General features: G+C 43.9%; 1 protein-coding gene and 1 pseudogene across 3 annotated transcripts in view; one reads left to right on the top strand and one right to left on the bottom strand.

The window, feature by feature from the left end:
- VWC2L (von Willebrand factor C domain containing 2 like) overlaps window positions 1-22,822 on the top strand; it is a 395,699-nt gene that overhangs the window by 56,921 nt on the left and 315,956 nt on the right. The window lies entirely within an intron of this gene.
- On the bottom strand, window positions 13,023-13,145 carry LOC141101864 (U2 spliceosomal RNA; annotated as a pseudogene).

Below are 22,822 nucleotides of genomic sequence, written 5' to 3' on the forward strand. Positions count from 1 at the left end.
GTACGTCCGGGGCACAGGGGACGATTAACGGACAGCTAAGAAGGGTAAGACAGAAGATCTATAAGAATCAACTGGTAGATATCTGGAGGATTATGAATGGTAAAACAAAAGACTATACGTTTTACTCCCCTGTGCACCGGACGTACTCTAGGATAGACTACATACTGGTAGAACATGGACTCCTGGATAGGATAGTGGACTCAAAAATAGGAATCACCACACTGTCAGACCACTCCCCCGTAGAGATGGAAATGCGAATATCTAAAACTCAGAGACAACCCTCTTTATGGAGATTAAATGAGGACCTATTACAAAATGAGGAATTGGTTCAAAGAGTTGAAGAGGAACTTAAATACTACTTTTTAACAAACGAAACAGGAGATATCTCGGGGTCTGTGGTATGGGAGGCCCACAAGGTGTACATAAGGGGAATATTAATAAAAGAAGGAGCTAGAAAAAAAAAAAGAAAGGAAAAATAGACTGGGAAACCTTATGAAAGAAATATCTAATATAGAACAAGAACATAAAAAACAGAGAGGCCTCCATCAGGAAACATACCAAATGCTGATAAATAAACGAGAAGAGTTAAAAAGGCTTATGGACCAAGAAACAAAGGAAAAATTCTTCCAAATAGCGAAAGAAAGATACCAGTGGGGGGATAAGGCGGGCAAACATCTGGCTAGAATATTTAGAAAGAAAAAAACCTGTCATTTTATAGGTAAGATACAATCCACACAGGGTTCGATGGTCTATGAAACAAAAGAAATAGGTGAAATTTTTTAAAATTACTATAAAGATCTATATGCGGGGAAACAGAAAGGGTGTCAGATAAAGGAAAAAAGTAAAAAGATAAGTGAATTTTTAAAGAATGCAGGGATACCTAAGATCCTAGAGAATGCCAGAGAGTCCTTAGAGAAATCAATCATGGAAGAAGAGGTAAAGGAAGCATTATCAGATACAGTTCAAGGGAAAAGCCCAGGGCCAGACGGGTTCACCTCATATTATTACAAAAAATTTAAGGATATACTGATACCTAAGATGTGTCAGTATATGAACGGGTTGGGAGAGGATTTCGACCTGAGCAGGTAGGCGCTATCTGCTATGATCACTGTAATCCCAAAGGAAGGAAAGGATGTGACTTTATGCTCTAGCTATAGACCAATATCGCTACTAAATGCAGATACAAAGATCTTTGCAAAAATACTAGCGACGAGGATGAAAAGACTAATGAATACACTGGTCCATCCGGCTCAAGTGGTCTTTATAGCAAGAAGGGAAGGGAGAGATCATGGGGTGAGAACCCTACTTCTGTTCCAGAAGATAAAGGAGGACCCCCGGGTCTACTTCTGTCGAGTGATGCTGAAAAGGCATTCGACAGAGTAGACTGGGGGTTCATGTTTCAAACACTAGATAAAATGGGAATAGGCCCAAAGATGATGAGATGGATAAAAACACTGTACAGACAACCAAGGGCAGTTATTAAGATCAATGGATCCCTCTCAGAGCCCTTTGAGATGAAGAGGGGGACGCGACAAGGGTGTCCCCTGTCCCCTCTGCTATTCGTCTTAACCCTAGAGCCACTCCTTGCAACAATTCATAACAATCCAGATATTAAAGGATTCAGGGTGGGAAATGAAGAGCACAAATTGTCAGCATTTGCGGACGACGTGCTTTTATATAACTAACCCCGGGAGTACATTGCCAAACCTGATCAGAACGCTTAAGCAATATGGTGAGATAGCAAACTTTAAAATTAACATGGGGAAATCTAAAATCCTGAATATAAATATGGGTAAAGTAGAAGAGGAAAAGTTGAAGAGGGAGTTCCAATTCACATGGAAAAAAGAGATAAAATATCTGGGAATAAAATTAGCTAACTCCCTGGAGAAGATATATAAAAGAAACTACATCCCCCTACTGGACGAAATTAAGAAGGAAGGAAAAAAACTTCAGACTAGACCAATATCCTGGATGGGGCGTATAAACACCATAAAAATGACTCTCCTCCCAAAAATTACATATAAACGCCAAATGTTACCAATCAGATTACCACAGTACTATCTTAGAAAGCTTAAAACAATTCTAACAAACATCATATGGAGAAATAAAAAGCCGAGAGTTTCCTTAAAGACGTTAAAACAAGACAAAAAAAGAGGGGGTCTGGCAGTACCGGACATTCAAACATACTACAAAGCAATAATCTTATCAAGAGCGATAGAATGGGCAAGGGACAATCAAGAAAAAAGATGGGTAAACATAGAAAAATTTTACAGCAAGGCACAGCTAGGAGTTATTATTTGGAACCCTCCTCACCATAGAATGATAGATGAAAATACACATTTGTTAACACGGGTGGTACTAAAGATGTGGGATATAACATATAGGCAACTAAATAAAACATATAATTCACCTTTACTAAGATTAAAAGATAATGAGTATTTTGCACCAGGGAAAACAAGTATAGGAGGGAACTGGATAAAAAAAGATAAGGTTGAACTTAGAGAGATTATAAATAAAGGGAAAATTAGGGCACTACATGAGTTGAAACAGAACACAGAAATTTGGGTGATTAATGCATGGAGGTACACGCAACTAGAATGGTTTGTGAAGAAACTACCACAGCCAATAAGATCAGGAGATGAACTGACGGGGCTAGAAAAATTATGCACCTCAGAAAACACAAAAAACACTATTTCAAAATTATATAAATTATTATTGATAGAGGAAGGAACAGAGGTACCCACATTCATTACACAATGGGAAAGGGAATTGGGGACACAGAAAGATTTAAGCACGATTAAAAAGATTAGCTGAGATGAACTATAAATGCTTAGTAAGGTGGTATGCAACACCAGACAGGACCAGCAAATATCAAAAAGGGAAGTCGGCAGATTGTTGGCGGGGATGTAAGGAGGCAGGCACAATGGCACATCTGTGGTGGAAATGCCCGACTATCCAAAAGTATTGGGAAAAGATCTTAGCAATTATTAAAGAGATTACTGAAACGGAGGTAAAAGAAGATCCATGGACGGTGCTCTTCCACGGCATTGATGGGAATGAGAGACAATATAAGGCTTCTCTGGTACCACACTTATTAAATGCAGCAAAAAAGTTAATCCCTAAAAATTGGCAAGCAAAAGAAAGTCCACAGATATGGGAGTTTGATAAATGCCGTGGAAGAAACTTACATCATGGGGAGGACATATAGTAACAAGGATGAAAAGAGGGAGGTGGGAAAAGACGAATGGAAGTGTTGGAGAGAGTTTAAAAAATCTTGGAGTTATGCAGAGAAAATTAGGATCTAGCCGAGTTATTGAAGGAAGGTGTAATGCACAAGGGATGGGGGGGGTGGAGTGGGAAAGGAAATAGATTAAACAATATGGGGCGTGATTGAGAGAGATAATATAAATAAAGGAAGAAATGTTTTAGTTCTATAAGGGAGAAAGAAAAGGAAGGTCAGATATGGATAAGTTGATCATGGGATTGTCTTGTGATTTTCTGCTTCTTTTTGCTATACCGATTTGAAAAATAGCCACAGTGATGTGAAAAATGAAAAAGAGACATATATGAACGGTTACGTTGATTTTGGTCTCTCCATACAACAAACTGAGTGGCAAAAAAGAAAAAAAAAAAAAAAAGAGAATCCTGCCCTCCCTATGTGAATGGGTAGGGGTACAATGTACCCCTACCCATTCACCAAAAAAGTGTCAAAAAAGTAAAAATGACAGGAGACAGTTTTGGACAATTCCTTTATTAAAAAAAAAGTGTCCCGCGATGTCCAAGGGTGGGGCCACCCGCTGATGTAACTGAGTAACCCACCCCTTCTGATATCATGTGACATCAGAGGAGGGCAGGGTCACCTTTTTAGGTCACTGCATGGCCCCACCTTCGACTATATAAGAGCTGTCAAAGCAAAAAGACGGCAGTCAGCAGGACGCTTCCCATGGAGGCGGAGTTTTCCCCCTTTTTTTTTCAGGGCCATCGGCGCCGTGATTAAAGATGGATGGACATCGCGGGACACTTTTTAAAAAAAATAAAGACACTGATCACCACTCCCGATTACAGGGAGCTGTGATCAGTGTCAGTGTCACTAGGCAGAATGGGGAAATGCTTGTTTACATCAGCATTTCCCCGTTCTTCCTCTCCGTGAGATCATCGCGGGTATCACACTTATGGAGCTTGCGGCGGACGCGCACCCACAAGCCGCTTCTTAAAGGGCAACTTACAGGTACTTAATATGCCTGTACATGCCCTTCTACCGACGTATATCGGCGTGAGCTGGTCGACAAGCGGTTAAGAGACAGCCGTAGACTGAAGACACACTACATGAGACTGCTAGAGATCACCGCTATAACAGGGCAATAGGGAAATACAAATTAGTGCAAAGGCTCCTTTCATGTGCACCTTACTGTAAAGCATGGGTGCTTAACCTTTGGCCCTCCAGCTGTTGCGGAACTACAAGTTCCATGAGGCATTGCAAGGCTGACAGTTACAAGCATGACTTCCAAAGGCAGAAGCATGATGGGAATTGTAGTTCCACAATAGCTGGAGGGCCACAGGTTGAGCACCCATACTGTAAAGGCTAGTTATAGATTAAGGTGGTTGCCACTTATCTGCACAGCTTTTCGGCTGAATTGTGTGTGGGGATACATTGGATGCTTACAGCTGCCATATTGCTTTTGCAAGTGTCCCCGTACCTTTAAGGAGGAGTAGGCTCCCTTCAGGCAAACCTGCCCTTAATTTATCCACTGCTATATGTGCTCCAACTTGGAGACTCTCAAAACTATAGAGTTAAGACCACATTATACAGATAAACCTTGACAAGGCACTGTGACTTTCACATATATTTTAAAATGTGTGCAACTAAACCCTTTGTCTTTACCATGAACTGTAAAACAGGGTTAATTTGTTTTTTTGCAGGCTAGCTGGAAAGTATGCTAGGAATATTTTTGCTGTTTGTAATAAAACAGAGATTAGTGTCTGCAGGGCCACACAAAAAGTGACAAAGAGCGGCAGGTTGGGCATCAGGGCTTAAATGCATAATAACACATGATTAACTCTCCATAATACCTTCTGCTTGGATCTGTGTACACTTAATTTTTTTCGTGTTGTGCAGTTCATGAGCAGACATTGTTTGTGACTTTTCTCCAATTGTTTTGCCTTGCTGGCTTCTTCCATTTATAGTATAAAATAAAAATTTGGTATTTTTCATGTGACAGGGAATCACTATTGCTTATTTGGACAGTTGTTTTTTTTTAACAAAATATTTGAAGTACAAGCAGTGTACAAAGCACATTATGCATTACGTTCATAACTAAAGGGCTTGCCAAGTACTGTAAGCGAACTAATGAAACATCCCAGGAAACAGAATAAATCGAATTCACATAATACAGAGCAAGTCAATTATCTACGTAGGTATGCTGTAGAAATAAAGAGAGAAGAAAAGGGGAAGGGGGGGGGGGGGGGTGATATTGCGTGGGAGGAAGATAAAAGGGGGGGGGGTAGATTTAACTTTTAGTTAGAAATAGTTATGGTTAGACATAGGTGTGGTATAGTGACAGTATACAAAAAGGGTTAATTGTTATTATGTGTCCTATGTTGTCCTTCCCCCCTAGAACCTATTATATATTTTGTTTGACTCTAAACACATCCTTTAGTTTGTTATTGTAAATAAGAAAATTGGACAGGCTGTGGAATGGCAATCTGCTCTCTCTGATGTTTGCCTGAAGGGCTATATAGTTACATAGTTAATTAGGTTGAAAAAACATTCATCATTTAACAATGCCTGCAGTTTTGGTTGAGAGGAAAGCAAAACAAACCCCCCTGGGTAACTCTTGCTAATTTTGCTTCACTTGGGAAACAAATTCCTTCCTGACACCACAAGGACAGTTACATCAGTTCTCTGGGCAGAATATTCATATATAATGCTTAATTATTATAACTGGGAATATGAATTTAAATTGTAAGATCAACTGTAAGATCAAATGTTATGGATTTCGCCATTAGTACTTTGTGCAACAAGGCATGCCACAGTTTGGCTATTTTTACTTTTCCTAGCCAGCGAAAAATTACTTTCTTTTATATGCAACTGATTTCCCACAGTTTCTGAGATAGCTGATGGGATTAAATGTTTATTTGGGAAATCATTAAAACTGACCATGGATATATTTGTACATATTAATAAAGTCAGCTCAAAGATTTCTCTTTTTCCAAACGGACATCTTTCTAGCCTGCTATTATAATATTCATATCCCTTTAGTAACTAAAGCAAAGAATGTTACATTCCCAAAGTTGCTCCTCATATTCTAGGGGACAAATGATTCATACAAGGGTCTAGGGGACTTGCAAATGATTCATACAAGGGCATTGCGGTACTAGCATTGCAACTCTTTGTTACACATCGCAAGATCTCCATTGCCTTTGCAGCTGCAATGTGACATTGACTGGTGCTGTTTAGCTTGCAGTTTACGAGTAATCTAGGAAAATCAGACATACAGAAATCAAGATATAGAAGCCTATTCAATCACATGCAAGCAAAAATGCTGTATTTTTTTCTTGCGTGTTATTGGGTATTCTTTGAAAAGTAAAACTTCACCACATTGACTAAGCTCTGTGGAAAATTCCCTTGCAATGTGCAACTTTTCTTGCAAAGTGAACATCCTATTTGCCTTTAGTAACTCCACTGTCGTTTTGCATATTATGGCAAAATAACAGTAGCAGCAGATAGCCCACCCCTGGGCAATATACTTACAGAGTCACTTACCTGCACTGCCAGAGCTCTAGCTAATGGAACAGGGTTTATGGATATGGGGAAGCATGTGACCGCCACCATGTAACAGTGCTCAGGCTTTACTGAGCAACCACCAAGCCTGAATAGACACAAAGGATATAAATATAAATATGCCTCTGGCCTCTTGCTATTCTGACTTTAGAAGCAAAAAGTCCACTTTGATTGTTAGGCATTCTTATAGTCACTCATGATTAATTAATGAACTTCAACCCCACCCTTATAACAGTATAAATTTGAGCATTCTTAAGGGGGGAGCACATTGCTGGGGGAGCACATTGCAATGGCTTCTATCCTTAAGGCTTCTATCTCTAAGTGATTCTTTCTACAAGTGATATGCACTTCAATCTCTGCACTTCAGCGATTGCACGAAGCAAACAAATATAGCAATCTGCACTGGAAAGCACCTAACAGACTGCAGGTGACCCTGTCTCTCTAATAAGCTCTCCTTCCACTCTGTAACATGCACTCTTTACCACTGCTTCTGACACTCCTGTCGTCTCTCCTCAAACTCTCTTACCTTCACCCCCCCCTCCACCCCCCTGCTTATACATATCACCCTGCCTTCTGTCCTCACCCTACTACTGTTCCTACCAACTCTTGCTCATTCTACATCCATATACTGATAAAACCTCCAGTACTCTGAGACATGCCCCTTCACATAAATCACATTCCCACATTATCTCCCTCCCTCACCCTCCTGCTTCTCCTAATCTCTGGTGACATATCCCCAAACCCTGGGCCACCATCATCTGTCTTTGCCCAATGCTCCCATCCCCCTACACCCTCTGGCAGGAGCCGCAACCCACAGAACTTGGTCTCTATTCCTCTTTCTAAAACCAGCCCCCCCTTTTCCTGTGCCCTGTGGAATGCACGTTCTGTCTGCAACAAACTCACCGCCCTTCACGACCCCTTTATCACAAATTCCTTTAACCTACTTGCCATTACTGAAACCTGGCTTCATGAATCAGATACTATTTCTCCTGCTTCCCTCTCCCATGGGGGCCTTCTCTGGACCCACTCCCCCAGACCAAGTGGACGGAAGGGAGGTGGAGTGGGACTCCTTCTAGCCCCATGCAGCACCTATCAGGTACTTTACCCACCTCCCTCTCTGACACTCTCCTCTTTTGAGGCACACTGCATTCGTCTATTCTCTCCCATTTCTCTAATGCCCCGTACACACGGTCGGATTTTCCGATGGAAAATGTCCGATCGGAGCGTGTTGTCGGAAATTCCGACCGTGTGTGGGCTCCATCGGACATTTTCCATCGGATTTTCCGACACACAAAGTTGGAGAGCAGGAGATAAAATTTTCCGACAACAAAATCCGTTGTCGGAAATTCCGATTGTGTGTACACAAATCCGACGGACAAAGTGCCACGCATGCTCAGAATAAATAAAGAGATGAACGCTATTGGCCACTGCACCGTTTATAGTCCCGACGTACGTGTTTTACGTCACCGCGTTTAGAACGATCGGATTTTCCGACAACTTTGTGTGACCGTGTGTATGCAAGACAAGTTTGAGCCAACATCCGTCGGAAAAAATCCTAGGATTTTGTTGTCGGAATGTCCGAGCAAAGTCCGACCGTGTGTACGGGGCATAAGAATTGCTGTCATCTACCGGCCCCCTGGACCAGTATCAGCCTTTCTTGATGACTTCTCTGTCTGGCTACCCTACTTTCTCTCTTCTGAAATCCCCAAAATTATTCTTGGGGACTTCAACATCCCTGTTAACACTAACACTACTATTACTTCTAAACTTCTCAGTCTAACCTCATCGCTTGACCTGAAGCAATTGATACAGGCTCCTACCCACTCCAACGGCAACACCCTTGACCTTGTCTTCTCCTATCTGTGCACTCCGTGCAACCTTTCCAACAATCCACTCCCACTCTCTGACTCTCACCACCTTATTAGTTTTGCTCTCTCCCTGTCTTCCACCTCTTCTCCCTCCAACCGCCTAACAGTTACACGTAGAAACCTTCGCCACCTCAACCCTTCTCTTCTCTACTCTGCTACTGATCACCTCTTTGACAAAATTTCACCTCTGTCCTGCCCCAACCTAGCTACTTTTATCTACAACAGCTCACTGTCTTCCTCCCTAGACAAGCTTGCCCCCCTCACTACACGCAGAATTAGGCCCCGACTGCTACAACCCTGGCAAACAGATGACACCAGAAGTCTCAGAAAACATAGCCGCGCTCTTGAGCGCCTGTGGCATAAGACTAAGACCCAGGAAGACTTCACACAATATAAATCTGCCCTCCTAAAATACTACTCCTGCCTTCACACTGCCAAACAGACCTACTTTATCACACTCATTAACACCTTCTCATCCAGTCCACATCAACTCTTCTCTACCTTCAACACTCTACTCTGTCCTCCACTGCCTCCACCCACCAACTCACTCACTGCCCAGGAGATTGCCAATCACTTCAAAACTAAGATTGATTCAATTCATGAGGAGATCACTGTGACAGACCTAGCCGGGACAGAGGCTGTTGGAGAGGACTGAATGCAAGCCTGTTGCCTTTTGATTATGGGCCCTAGCATTTGGGGGAATGGTGCTTTCTGTGAGCTGTATGCCTGGGGACCCTGGGGTTGGTGTTACTTTGGATTCAGCTCCATGTCCCCCCAAAAACACACAGACTCTGGGAACCCTTTATATGCCATATTAGAATGATAAGACTGAATTATACTGTTGGGACACATCCTGTGAGGAGATGCTGGTGTCATCCACTCCAACTACCTGTGTTTATGTTAATTGAATGAGCTGATCACATTGTCCTCTATACAATGTAGGAGACGGGACGACTCCTATTGGAGCTGCTGCTATTGTGAGAAGGTGTCCTGTGATAATTAACTCAGTCTGGGCAAAAGGTCATGTCTCAATCACCTAGGCTGTATAAAGGATTAGTTAATTAGCTCATGTTAATTAGGTTAATTAGGTTACAGTTGTATTGTTAGAGGAGGTTCCAACGGCATATAAAGTCTTGTAATTTTGATTCTAAAAAAAGTGAGTTCATGGTAGCAACAAGCAAGTGTCGCCTTGTTTTGTGCTCAGAGAGGTTGGAATATCTGATATCTGTATACAGACTGGGAGGAAGTGGTATATGACAGAAGCACTCAAGCGGAGTGTGGGACGTTCCGTGACAATCACCAATGCACAAAAACCTCCCCCATGCAACACCCCATGTCCAAAGATACAATCATTACTTCCCTCATTCAACCCTGCTACTATTACTGAGGTTGCTAAACTTTTATCTAACACTCATCTAACCATCTGCGCCCTGGATCCTGTTCCCTCGCAAATGCTACAATCACCCTCTGACTCGATTCTACACTCTCTAACTCACATTTTCAACCTCTCCCTCTCTTGTGGCATCTTCCCAAACTCTCTAAAACATGCGCTAGTCACCCTCATACTTAAAAAGCCCTCACTGGACCCCACCAATCTCAACAACTTACGTCCCATCTCCTTACTCTCCTTCTCCTCCAAACTTCTTGAAAGACTGGTCTACAACTGACTAAGCGACCATCTGACCATGAATAAACTTCTTGATCCCCTTCAGTCCGGTTTTCGCCCTCAACACTCCACGGAAACTGCTCTCCTTAAACTCTCAAATGACCTACTAATGGCTAAAGCCAATGGACACTATTCTGTACTACTTCTCCTGGATCTCTCTGCTGCCTTTGACACAGTGGACCACCCCTCCTCCTCAAAAAAACTCCACTCCTTTGGTCTCTGTGACTGAACTCTTCGCTGGTTATCATCCTACCTATCCCAGCGCTCCTTCAGTGTCACTTACAACTCTACTTCCTCCTCTCCTCTTCCTTTCTCCGCTGGGGTCCCAAAAGGTTATGTACTTGGACCTCTCCTTTTCTCAATCTACACCACCTCCCTGGGTCAGTTGATTGCCTCCCACGGCTTTAAATATCATCTCTACGCTGATGAAACCCAAATCTATCTCTCCACCCCCAGCTCTCTCCATCTGTCTCCTCACGCATTACCAACTTACTAGCAGACACATCAGCCTGGATGTCACATCACTTCCTCAAACTCAACCTATCCAAAACCGAGCTCATGATATTTCCTCCCTCAGGTGCCACTTCCCCTGATTTCCCTGTCAATATCAACGGCTCAACTATCAACCCATCTCCCCATGCCAAGGTCCTAGGTGTAATCCTGCACTCCGAACTAACCTTTCGACCCCACATTCTATCACTATCCAAAACTTGCCGCCTCAATCTCCGCAACATCTCTAAGATACGCCCCTTCCTAACCAATGTCACCACAAAGCTTCTAATCCACTCCCTGGTCATCTCCCGCCTCGACTATTGCAACTCCCTCCTCATTGGTTTACCTCTAAATAGGCTATCCCCACTTCAGTCCATCATGAACGCTGCTGCCAGGCTCATCCACCTCACAAACCGCTCAGCGTCTGCTACACCCCTCTGCCAATCCCTCCATTGGCTGCCACTCAGTCACCGAATTAAATTCAAGATACTAACTATAACTTACAAAGCCATCCACAACCTGGCCCCCAGCTACATCTCTAACCTAGTCACAAAATACCAACCTAATCATTCTCTTCGCTCCTCCCAAGACCTCCTGCTCTCAAACTCCCTTGTCACCTCATCCCATGCTCGCCTTCAGGACTTCTCCAGAGCCTCCCCCATCCTCTGGAATGCTCTACCCCAATCCGTCCGATTTTCTCCTACTTTATCCACTTTCAGACGATCCCTGAAAACTCATCTTTTCAGAAAAGCCTATCTGGCCCCCACCTAACAACTGTACATTTATCTTCTCAATCAGCACATCACCCACAGTTATTACCTCTTGTATCTCTTGACCTTCCCTCTTAGATTGTAAGCTCTAAGGAGCAGGGCCCTCTGATTCCTACTGTATCAAAGTGTATTGTATTTGTACTGTCTACCCTCAAGTTGTAAAGCGCTACGTAAACTGTTGGCGCTATATAAATCCTGTATAATAATAATAATAATAATAATAAAAAATATGATTTATGTGCATTAAATGCCTTTGTAATCCCAGCAATTACATTTTAAAAGTAGAAGCAACATGATCGCTGTGTTGCTCATTGCTTGTTTTTTCTTTTTTTTTAGATTGGCGGTGGTAAAAAATCCTGTAACGAAAAAACCCGTAACGCCGCGTACACACGATCGGAATTTCGGCCCGCAAAAGACCGAGAGTTTTTAGTCGGAAAATGAGACCGTGTATATGCTCCATCAGACTTTTGCTGGCTGAATTCCAGCCAGCAAAAGATTGAGAGCATGTTCTTAATTTTTCGGTCTGAAAAAGTTCCTATCCGAAAATGCGATTGTCTGTGGCAATTCCGACGAGCAAAATTCCTGCGCATGCTCGGAAACAATTTGACGCATGCTCGGAAGCATTGAACTTCATTTTCTCAGCTCGTAGTAGTGTTGTACGTCACCGCGCTCTTGACGGTCGTAAGTTCAGCAAACTTTTGCGTGACCGTGTGTATGCAAGGCAAACTTGAGCGGAATCCTGTCGGAAAAGCCGTCATATCTTTTTCCGACGAGTCCGATCGTGTGTACGCGGCATAAGTGTACAAAAAACGTGCTTGTGAACACACACAAAAAAAGTGCAAGGCTCCTGACAGGTTTACATGGTCTGCCTAGCCAGAAGTCAGTAAGTCCTAAGTCAGGGGAGCTCTCCCAAAGAGAGACCCCCCCAGAGGCAGGGGAGGAAGGAACCTGAGAGCCACACATCCTCCCCCTAGACGTCAGGGTAAGTCTGAGGACTCCCTTCATCCATGAAAAACACACACAAAAGTGAAAGGTGACACATTTGGGGAGAAAAAAATAAATAAATAAAATTGTCCGTGCCAAATTGTGTAGTGGCCTAGGCAACTGAAGCCTGGTAAGCAAAAATTGCCCCCGGACTTAGCCAAAAGGCGCAGTGCAGAAAGAAAGCTTTTGGTGACTGTGACCATGTGCCTTTTTAACACCGTGGGGTCCCACACCCTAAGTGTTACTAAAAGCACCCCTAGGGCAACCACTCTCTGGGGCCACAGAAACCGTGGACCCTCTGCCTTCCCAGCCCATGGCCAGACAAGGTAGCTAGCTCAAACCAGGAGGTAATGGACCCTTCCAGCTTTCCCAGGGAGAATTTACATACCGGCCCCCAATATCGCTTGAGTGCTCCGGTTTCAGTTCCTGCCGGTACTAACCTTCCAGGTCCCCATCACTCCAGCAGATTTGCATAGCCACCACCCCAACCTTGGTCAGGTCAGGATAGTAGCACAGCGCCTCCACTGGATCACTGATAAGAACAAATACTACACTTGATCTTAGCCAAAAGGCTGAGAAGCGATTGCACATTGCTTGTACATAAAGTAAAGCTGTGGAAGGGGCCTAGCAGGCTTACTCACTATAAGATACCTACAGGAGAGGGTGGATACAAGACCAGTCACCCTGTACAAGGAGAGAAAGAAGCAGTGACTGGATTTATTGCAGAAGGATCCTGCATAGAGACATTTCATGCTGTATTACTCCACAGATCTGGAAGTAATTCACAAACAAGATTCAAGTAAGAATACATATGCCTCTTGTGTTTTGACAATATTTGCTAATCCCAGAGTTTTTGTTCAAAGTCAGCGTGGTTGATTTACTAAAGGCAAAAAGGAGCTGCACTTCACAAGAGAATTTTCCCCAGAGCTTAAAGAATCGGGTGAGGCTGTGCTGGCTTCCATCATTCAATAATGTGCAGTGAAATTTTTTTTATTTTCCCTGCATGTAATTGGGTGTTCTTTGCAATGTAAAATTTCATCACATTCACTAAGCTCTAGTAAAACTTTCCTTGCAAAGTGAACAGCGTATGTGCTTTTAGTAAATCATCCCCGGTGACTCAGATAGTATTGAAGCCCATGGATCAGTGCAAAACCAGACAACTAGCATCTTCAGAAGCAGGTCAACAACAACAACCCCCATTTTTCTCTAGGACAAAGTTTACTTGAAGAATTATCACATTATATATGAGAGGACCGATGAAAATGGAAAATTGTATCAAATACTTACTGTAATTTTCCTTTCCTGACACCAATACATGGCAGCATACATATGATATAGCACCGCCCCTATATCCACCCACAGAACCTGTTTTAGCTCTATAAAAGTCTGAGTGAGAGCTGCCTCCCCCATTCTCCATATAAAACACACAGATCAGAGGGAGGGTTCGTATGCTGCCATGCATTGGCATCAGGAAAGGAAAATGATGGTAAGTATTTGATACAATTTTCCATTTTCCTGACACCAAACATGGCAGCATACATATGATACATAATGAGCTCTTGAGAGGGAGGGTTTAATGCTACAAACTTAGTCTTTGACAATAGACATAAAAGCTTTAATGGTTTTCCTCCCAAACTCTACTGTAGTAAGAGCTGCTGGATCCACCCTGTAGTGTTTTAAGAACGTGTGATGTGATGACCAGCTAGCCTCTTTGCAGACTGTCTCCAGAGACAATCCTGCCTGTGCCACCCAAGAAGATGACATCGCCCTGGTTGAGTGAGCTCTAACCACCTTTGGAGGATACTTCCCGGCTCTATATGCCAGGTGAATATTTTTTACTATCCAGGCCAAGCTGGTTCTGGCTGAGGCCTCTTTCCCTTTAAATTTTCATGATGATGAAAAAGTTTGTCAGAACGTCTGAATGTAGAAGTAGCCTGGAGATAGGCTTTGAGGACTTTTGGAATGTCCAACTCGTGCAGATAAGCATCTGATTCAGCTGGGAAGGCTGGAAGCACCCATTCACAAAATGATTCAATGGTCTCAGCACAACCTTGTCTGGGAAGAACATGGAATAAGGTTCTGCTGCCCCCAATTCTTGGAGTTCCGACACCCTTCTCCCTGAAGTTATGGCTAATAGAAAAGCCGTTTTTAAAGGTGATATCCCATATTGAACAGTCTTCTGTTGGAGTACGAGGAGGGTTTGCTAGAAAATAGAGGACTACTGCCGGGTCCCATTGAAGGAACCTATTTCTCTTGGGAGGGTGTAGTCTAAGTACTGCTCTCATGAAGTGCTCCACCAGCAGGTTTGCTGACCATTTCTGTTGGGTAAAAGCCAAGATGGCTGAAATTTGCACCTTGAGCGAACTGAGCCCCAAATCCAATCTAGATTGCAGGAAAGACAGGATTTGAGATACATTTGGGTCACTAGGGGCAAACTGACGTCCAGCTGCAAAATCTGTGAACCCATTCCATATTCTGGAGTAGATGGCATTGTTTGACCCCTTTCTGGAACTCTGTAAAGTTCTAATGCCCTCTGGAGAACATCCTAACTCTTGTAACCCCTGCCTTACAATCTCCAGGCTGCTAAGGCCAGTGATGATGTTAGCGGATGTAGGGTATCTCCTTCAGACAGGACATGAGGAGTCATCGGCAGAGTGATCAGTGTGCACATGCTGAGATCCATTGCCAGAGAGCTCCATGGTCTGTGGGGCCAGTAAGGAAATACTGTGATGACTGTCAAATTCTGTTAACAATCTCCTCAGGAATTTCAGAATTAAAAAAATTGGAGGGAAGGCATAGGCCAGTTGCTCAACCCAAGGATGAGTAAAGGCACCCGTCCCCTCCGCTAATGGATTAGGGTAGCGTGAGAGGAACCGGCTCACCTTGCAGATGGTTGATGAGGCAAAAATATCGATCTTGCGGACACCCCCACTCGTGGATGATCTGTTTGAACACTTTGGGGTGAAGGGACCATTCGTTGGGGTCCATGAATTGTCTGGATAGGCGATCCGCTTCGAAGTTCTGACAGCTTGGAATATATTTGCCCCCACAAATCTGGGAGATATTATTGTGCCAATGTCATGATTGGTTCCACCTCTCTCAAGAGCGATTGGCTGTGCATCCCGCCTTGTCACTGTATGTAGGACACTGCTGCTGTGTTGTCCAGATGGAGCAGAACTGGTCGACCCTGTATGTGAGGCATCAAGGTGGCCAACGCCATGAATGCTGATTGAAGTTCCAGAATATTGGAAACTAGGCCTTGAGTGGGAAATCCCCCTCTGCCCTGGATCTTGAGTTGTTCGCAGGTGGCACCCCACCCTGCTGCGCTGGCATCTGTGGTAACAATGATCCATGGCTGTGGCCCTAATGGACTATGCCATTTAGCATTTGTTTCATCTACCACCAGAGACTCTGGTGCCTTCAGCTGGTGATCCTGATTGGCTGGGCTAAACAAACTCTTCCACTGCATCAGGAAGCCTTGTTGGGAAACTGAGTTTCCAGTGAGCCCAGGGGATCATTGGAATACATGAAGCTATTGTCCCGAGAGGACTAATGCACTGGAATGCTGACATCACTGGTGCAGCCAATGCCTGTTGGAACTTCTGCCTGATTTTGGGGAGTTTCTGCGGTGGCAAAGAAGCTGTGGCCACCTGAGTATTGAATTGGGCCCCTAGGTAGACCATATTCTGTGTAGACAAAAGCTGGCTCTGGTAATGCCTGTCCCTCTATGCAAATCTGAGGAACTGCTGGTCTGACTGAAGGATCGGGACTTGCTGATAGGCATATTGCAAGTCCTCTGAAATCCTCCAGTCTCCTGATTGAATAACCTGCATTATGGTATGGAGAGACTCCATCCTGTGTCTATCCGGATAAATTGATTCAGCCTCTTGAGGTAATTCTAGTTCTGGTAGTTTGAAGAGCCAATAATAGCCTTACGCCACTGTGGAATCCACCGTTTTTTTGGCAGTGGTCTTGCCGGAACTGGGTCACTTTGAGCCACCTGGCTCCAACTGCCTCCTGGGCGGGCTTGGTGTTAAAGGGCTTTTGGGTATCATGGGGAGCCACAGGGGTCTTAGCTGTCTGCAATCTTATGAAGGTTGACTGTGTACCCCTCCAACGCCTTTTGAAGTCCTTGGATGGGCGAAAGCCTCCGAAAGCACAGTACCTGTTTGGTGCTCCTCTGAAGGGTTGCCCCCTCTGGCATCTGGACCTTTGATCTTGGGGCAGAAGACCTGATTTTCCTCCTGTAACCCTGGAGATGGCACTCTCTGTTTGAACAGCCAATAATGGCCTTACGCCACTGTGGAATCCACCGTGTTTTGGCAGTGGTCTTGTCGGAACTGGGTCACTTTGAGCCACCTGGCTCCAACTGCCTCCTGGGCGGGCTTGGTGTTAAAGGGCTTTTGGGTATCATGGGGAGCCACAGGGTTTTTAGCTCTCTGCAATCTTACGAAGGTTGACTGCATATTGCAAGTCCTCTGAAATCCTCCAGTCTTCTGATTGAATAACCTGGATTATGGTATGGAGAGACTGCATCCTGAGTCTATCCGGATAAATTGATTCAGCCTCTTGAGGTAATTCTAGTTCTGGTAGTTTGAAGAGCCAATAATGGCCTTATGCCACTGTGGAATCCACCGTTTTTTGGCAGTGGTCTTGCCGGAACTGGGTCACTTTGAGCCACCTTGCTCCAACTGCCTCCTGGGCGGGCTTGGTGTTAAAGGGCTTTTGGGTATCATGGGGAGCCACAGGGGTCTTAGCTCTCTGCAATCTTAGGAAGGTTGACTGTGTACCCCTCCAACGCCTTTTGAAGTCCTTGGATGGGCGAAAGCCTCCGAAAGCCCAGTACCTGTTTGGTGCTCCTCTGAATGGTTGCCCCCTCTGTTGTCTGGACCTTCGATCTTGGGGCAGAAGACCTGATTTTCCTCCTGTAACCCTGGAGATGGCACTCTCAGTTTGAACAGCCAATAATGGCCTTACGCCACTGTGGAATCCACCGTTTTTTGGCAGTGGTCTTGCCGAAACTGGGTCACTTTGAGCCACCTGGCTCCAACTGCCTTCTGGGCGGGCTTGGTTTTAAAGGGCTTTAGGGTATCATGGGGAGCCACAGGGGTCTTAGCTCTCTGCAATCTTACAAAGGTTGACCGTACCCCTCCAACGCTTTTTGAAGTCCTTGGATGGGCGAAAGCCTCCGAAAGCCCAGTACCTGTTTGGCTCTCCTCTGAATGGTTGCCCCCTCTGGTGTCTGGACCTTCGATCTTGGGGCAGAAGACCTGATTTTCCTCCTGTAACCCTGGAGATGGCACTCTCCAGTTTTTGGCCAAACAGCTCCTTCCCATCAAAAGGCAGTTTACAGCAATTCTGCTTTGAGGATGGGTCAGCCACCCACGGTTTTAGCCACAGCACTCCTTTGGCTGTGACTGAGCTGAGCATGGCTCTGGAGGACCATCAAATGATGTCAATAGCTGCCTCACCTGTAAAGTCCGCAGAGAGTTTTACCTGTAAAGTCCGCAGAGAGTTTTATCTCATCAAGAGCCTTGATGATTTTTTTCTTTTACAGCTTGTTTTTGATCACATACTCCAAGTTCTGTGCCCACACTCGCATAGCACTTGCTACGGATGTTAAAGCAAGGCGGGTTTACAAGCACCACCTGCCGTGAGGTAAAACTTTCTTAAGTCCATATCAATGCATCAATCAAGGATAACGTGAAAGGAGGAAGAGTCTTCCATCGGAAGTCCACCGTTGGTGGGTTAGATAAAGGAGTCGCATCCTCCTCCGTTAGTGGATACAACTTCTGCGACCTATTGGTTGAGGAGGATTTTCTCTCCCCCTTTTCCCATTGCTCCTGAAACAGGATTTTATTTCTGTCTTAAGAGGAAAGGTAGCTACCTATTTCTTTAGGCTCCTCCTATGGAACCCAAAGGCTTGTTCACACTTGCAGCAGGCTCTGCTATTGCACTGAAAAGCGATCTGTGCCTAGGTCACTTTTCAGAGGCATTTGATATTATCACATATAGGGGACAAGTATTCCTGCTATGCTATTTTCAGAGAGCGATTTGTACGCAATGTTACAACTCGCATGGAGGTGGCCCATTCACTTGGCTGCCCTACGTGTGCAAAAATAAGCCCCTGCTCCTATTTAGGGGTTATTAGCTTCGCACAATGTTTTTAAAGGCATGTTCTCCCACGTGATAATCACAGCAGAATCACTTCGCATTTGGGATGCCCTGAAAGGATAAAGGCACCTAATGCGTGTTGTGCAGCAATTGCTACACATTTTAAAATCAGATTGTATGGTGTGTGATAATAGGTTTTCTCCTTCTTTGGAGGAGGTTCCGGATCCACCCATTCCAGTGCAGCTTTTACTGCTTTAATGAATGGTGGTTTTAATGCGAAACCAAAGCCTGAACCTTCAGGATCCTCTGCCGAGGAGGAGGCGATATCTTCTCCCTCTGCCTGGAAGGTTGGCTGTCATACTGGGGAATCAGCCTGCCTAATCTGGGCTGGCATCACACCTGAAGTGCCTGGTACCCCTGTAGTTAGAGAGGGTTGAATGGCTTGGTTTAGACCTGGTGCAGGGCCCAAACTGTTCATCCCCTTCTGTCCCTGGTTGCCCCAGACGACCGGAAAATTCTGCCAGGAAGTTGGGGACTGCTTTCTTGAGCAAGGTCGACACCTGCTGACTCTCATACTCATGGTCTCTGGCAAGCTGCCTGAAGCAGTTGCTGCTAAGTAGCTTTCCAGGCATAGGGTCATCTCCACATGACCAACATTTGCCTTTTGGGCGCTGAGCCCTCAGAGGAGGAGCTGTGTGCATTCTCTTAAGTGTACATTTGCGCCCTTTGTACTGGGGTCTGCCAAGACTGGAGGAGTCACCTTCTGCCCTGGAAAAATCCTGACGATCCAGAGGGCCTCTGGACCTTCTAGAGCGGGAGTGTGAGCATCCGGGACTGAAATAAACAGGAAGACATGCTTGTCAGGGCAGAACACCCACTTTTTCCTGCATCTTCTTACTTACCCAAAGTTGGCCCTTACCTGGTATTGCGGGGGGTCTTGGTGATGTGGTGTTAGGCTCATGCTGGTGGAAGAACCGAAAGGTGCAAGGGGGACTGCATGGCAACAGAGAGAAATAAGGGAAGCGCGAGAGAGAAAAAAATACATATATAACCCCCTTTTTTTTTGGGCAATGAGTAACAAATTTACATAAAATACATCTGGGCAACCCCCCCATTCTCTAGTAATACATTGCTCCCCCCCCCTTTCTATACCCATTATTATGATAGCAAGACCTGTCATTGACTGTTCCTCAGAATGAGATGCTGCCTCTCTGGATGCCTAAATACCAAAGGCATCCATTACTTGACCATTTGTGCTCTGTAAATAGAGCACCTAAGAGAGAGAGAGAGACTCAACCATCTCTCACCTCTGTTCTAATTGGAGGGAAGCCAACGCCCATCCACACATAAGGACACTTTTAAGCTGGCTACACATCATACAATCCTCTGAAGATTTTTTCCCTCAGATTTACCAAAACTACACATAAGGTCAAACCGTAAGAGCCACAATTTGCAATCAGGCAGGTCCCTGCACCACATGGTCCCGGCAAATCTAAAGGAAATTAGACAACAAAAGCTGCACAGTGTGTATGGGGTCTTTAGAAACATGAGAGCAAGAAAAAGAAAAAACGTTTTATAGAAATTGACAGACCTGGAAAGAGTTCCATAGGAGAGAAGACATCATGCAGTCCCAGCTGCTGGATCCGGACTCCAAAGCAGGCATGCCACAAGAGGATTGTTGTCTCTGATTAGAGAACACCTCTACCCCAAAAGACCACCAGAAGGGGTTCCCCACCTTGTTGGTGGGTTTAGCAGCCTAAGATGTGGGACTGCGTACTGGGAGAGGCTTGAACCCAGATGGACTCCAATGTAGTCAGCAGGTAAGAGCTTTATCCTGACTGTAAAGGTCTGTAGCTGTTGATCTTTTGAGGAGAAAAAGGAGAATGGGGGAGGTAGCTCTCAGTCAGACTTGGACTGTATATAGGGGCAGAGCTAAATCATGTGTATGCTGCCATGTTTGGCGTCAGGAAAAGGGCTGAATCGCTTGAAAGTCTCATGTCTGTGTTTACCACCAGACACCTCTTATTGACCACTTTTGAGGGCAGTGATCTATCAAGATTCAAAAACTTTATTGAAAGATATTATTTTCAAAAGATACATTAGTGTTGGCAAATCCAAAACCAACCCTTATAGTTATAAGGCTAGCTTTACTCCTCAATGGGAAGATATCTCTCTGAGCAATAAAATAGCTGCAATACTATGTCTTAACCCTCCTAAGAATATTCTTTCCCACTGCAATTCATAGCATGTATTTTTCTCTTCGTTCATTCCCTGTACATAATGACCATAAACTCTATGGATGGTGGCAGTCCTAGAAAATTTTTCACAGCCAGCTATCCCAGTGGTTATTTGAGTTAAAATCCTGTTCTATTAGCAGTCCCTTGGATCTTTCTCTTTTCCTGTGTTCATATATGTCTTTTTATGTTATTGTGACTCCTTTCAGAAAAAAAAAATCCAGGTCATTCCAGTAGTTGCATGTACTATGTGCCACAGCCAGGTTTTGTTACAGATGTACCACTGGTGAAAAAAATTATTTCAAGTCAAATTCATCCCTGACAAGTGAGACAGACTCGCTTGCTGTTTTGGGATTTTGATTATATTGAAGTCATTTTGAGACTCTTTCGTTGGTTCAACAAAGAGTCATTGTGCTGGTTTTATAAATAAGAATTCTATGAGCAGTGTCTCAGTTTGATTAAAGCAGTTATTATCTTTTATCACAGCATTCTGAGAACTTATATTGGTGACAAAATATTGTACCAATTTATAATGTATTCTGGAGCATTATAGTTCATTCTTTTAATGTTGCATATATGTTCACATTCTTCATACCATGTAGCACATTGACACAACATAAATCTTTGGTGCCCTTAAGACATACAGTCCAACGTGTATAAAGAACAAAAGGTTGCCTTGGTGTTAATAAAAAGCAGAATAAACTCACCTGAACTTTACAGCCAAAGAAGCTGCCATCTTGGTCTCTGTTTGATTTGCAGTGGCATAGTGCTGCGCTTGTGATCAGCAATGACATAAGCCAAAAGCAAATGTGACAGTTATCTTTCATAACATGCCTTGTTTTGGGAAACTATTAAATCATGGGTTTAGTTCCACTTTAAAAGTAACTGCTATCTACAGTTCTTAGAGATACATTTTTAGGCCTTATTAAAGTTGAAGTGGCAGAAGCCAGCAACTGTTAGACAGAATTCCCAGTACTGAGAGTCATGCCATAACCTAAGCCTCTCAAATTTATCTTCCCAGTAGCCCTAACATTGACCCACATTAACCCTCCCTGTTAAATAACTGTCACATTATCCCTTTCTGTAAGCCTAAATATAACTGCCACATTATTGCTCCCTGTAATTTTAACACTTGCCTCCACATTAATGCTCTTTGTAACCTAGCATTCACACTGACCATTGCAGTAACCAGGGGTGGGTTGTGCATAGCATAACCCCTTGCTTGCATACATATATCTCCTGCACTGGGATCATCGGTGCTGACAAATGCTGGCCATAGGTAGTCTCCATTTTTATCACTTTCAAAAAACGTTTCAGCCATGGTTGACCCTGCAAGCACCACCTGGTTTAAAAAAAGTTTATATAAAAATCGACTGAGCTTGGTGGAAAATTTTCAGCCAAACAGTGACTGCCTCCTATCAGGTATAGTTACTGTTTAGGTGTTTAGGCAGCCATGGGTGCTGTGGCTGCTAAATACTGTAGCGGGAAATGTAAATTCCTCCATCTACGCTGCTTAGCTTGGATAGGAATTGATTGAATTTCTGTTGTTCAGCCATGGAAAATCTACCAGTGTATGGCTAGGTAACCCCTCTTCTAATAACTATACCTGTGCTGGGATTCCTAACAAAAATCTACCGTTCTAGTTTACCTATACATTCTACAGTGTGACTACATTGTATCACTTTAGACTTTAATTATACTGCCAACTTTTTTTTTAAGAACAAATATTTACCAAGTATCCTCTGGTGAATAATTCTTTCCCAAGTACCCCCTAAAGTGTGTATAATTATTGCCCGTACCCTCTAACACCTATTGACTGTCAAATCTGTGCAATTGCTACTGACTGTAAACTCAACAAAATTCTTTCAAATTGTATATTGTTTTTTTCTGAAGAATATCTGATAGTTTTGATA

The sequence above is a fragment of the Aquarana catesbeiana genome, linkage group LG06 (assembly GCF_042186555.1).
Source record: "Aquarana catesbeiana isolate 2022-GZ linkage group LG06, ASM4218655v1, whole genome shotgun sequence".
Classification (NCBI taxonomy): Eukaryota; Metazoa; Chordata; class Amphibia; order Anura; family Ranidae; genus Aquarana; species Aquarana catesbeiana.